General features: G+C 32.4%; 1 long non-coding RNA gene across 1 annotated transcript; it reads right to left on the bottom strand.

Annotated features, from left to right (window-relative positions):
• Positions 1-7: 7 nt before the first annotated feature.
• On the bottom strand, positions 8-1033 carry LOC107682704 (uncharacterized). Its single transcript, XR_001633566.1, has 3 exons — positions 951-1033; positions 415-455; positions 8-270 (listed from the first exon to the last, which is right to left on the bottom strand). It is a non-coding gene; the product is annotated as an uncharacterized LOC107682704 (long non-coding RNA).
• Positions 1034-1053: the final 20 nt, after the last annotated feature.

The following is a 1053-nucleotide window of genomic DNA, read 5'->3' as shown; positions in this document are numbered from 1 at the left end:
GCTCCTCTTCTCAGTACTTCTCTCCATGCCAGTCTTGGCCAAAAAATAAAAATTAATTAAGCAGAAGAGATTCTCATCTTGTCCCTCTTTGAAAATAAAATATTTGCATACTTAACAGTAGATTCAGAACTGGAGGATGAAGTTCCAACACTATCTGCATGGCCCAGCAGACACAGAGGTCCAAAAGCAACAGTCAAAGTTATGAAGGCACAGATAGTTAAGAGCTCCAGTTGCTTCAGTAAAGCTGGGATTTAGAATCGACTGTCATTTCTGAGGGAGGCAAAACAGGAAAAATGCTAATAATTGAATGTACATTTTAAAACATAGCTGAAGTTGATCACTAAAAATCTATTTGATTTGTCTGTGATGTTGCACATTAATATTTTTCACAAGGAATTAAGAAAATAAACTTACTCTGGAAGTCTTGTGTCTCCCATAGCAAGCAGCACAATAATCTTTGAGAACAACAGTGACAATCATTTACAGTAAACATGAAATCATAATTGGCCCTATTTACTTTATTAATACAGATTCCAAGTTTTATTGTGAACATTTCACGAGTGTGTGTTATTCTAAAAAATATATATATATATATCTTCATAATCAAAATGCTCTTTCCTTTTCTGCTGATGTGACTCAGGCAGCACAGGTTGCTGGATAATGTTAACAAATAGCATCATTTAAGCATTTTAAATTATTTAAGCATTGTTTTAACAAAATCACATTTAGGTCTGGATCCTTTTAGTTATTTTTTGTTTAACAATCCAATCAAATTCAATCAAATTCATGGTTTCACTCAAAAATATATATGTCACAATATGAAAGTTTGCAAATGGCAACTCACCTCAAGTTTTTAAAATGTTTGTTTTGAGTTTTAACCAAATGGTAAGCACAGATGAAAGAAATTCATTTGAAATGTTTTAAAAGATAAAATACAACAGTAGTCTTACCGTGACAAGGCGGTATAAACAGGAAAAGGATGATAAAAACCATGCTGACTGAAACAATGGCAATCCAAATGACAAATCCCCGTAAATCTAATGAAAAAAAAAA

Source organism: Sinocyclocheilus anshuiensis, unplaced genomic scaffold (assembly GCF_001515605.1).
Source record: "Sinocyclocheilus anshuiensis isolate Anshui unplaced genomic scaffold, SAMN03320099.WGS_v1.1 C32504708, whole genome shotgun sequence".
NCBI lineage: Eukaryota > Metazoa > Chordata > Actinopteri > Cypriniformes > Cyprinidae > Sinocyclocheilus > Sinocyclocheilus anshuiensis.
This window is presented reverse-complemented; position numbering and strand designations above follow the sequence as displayed.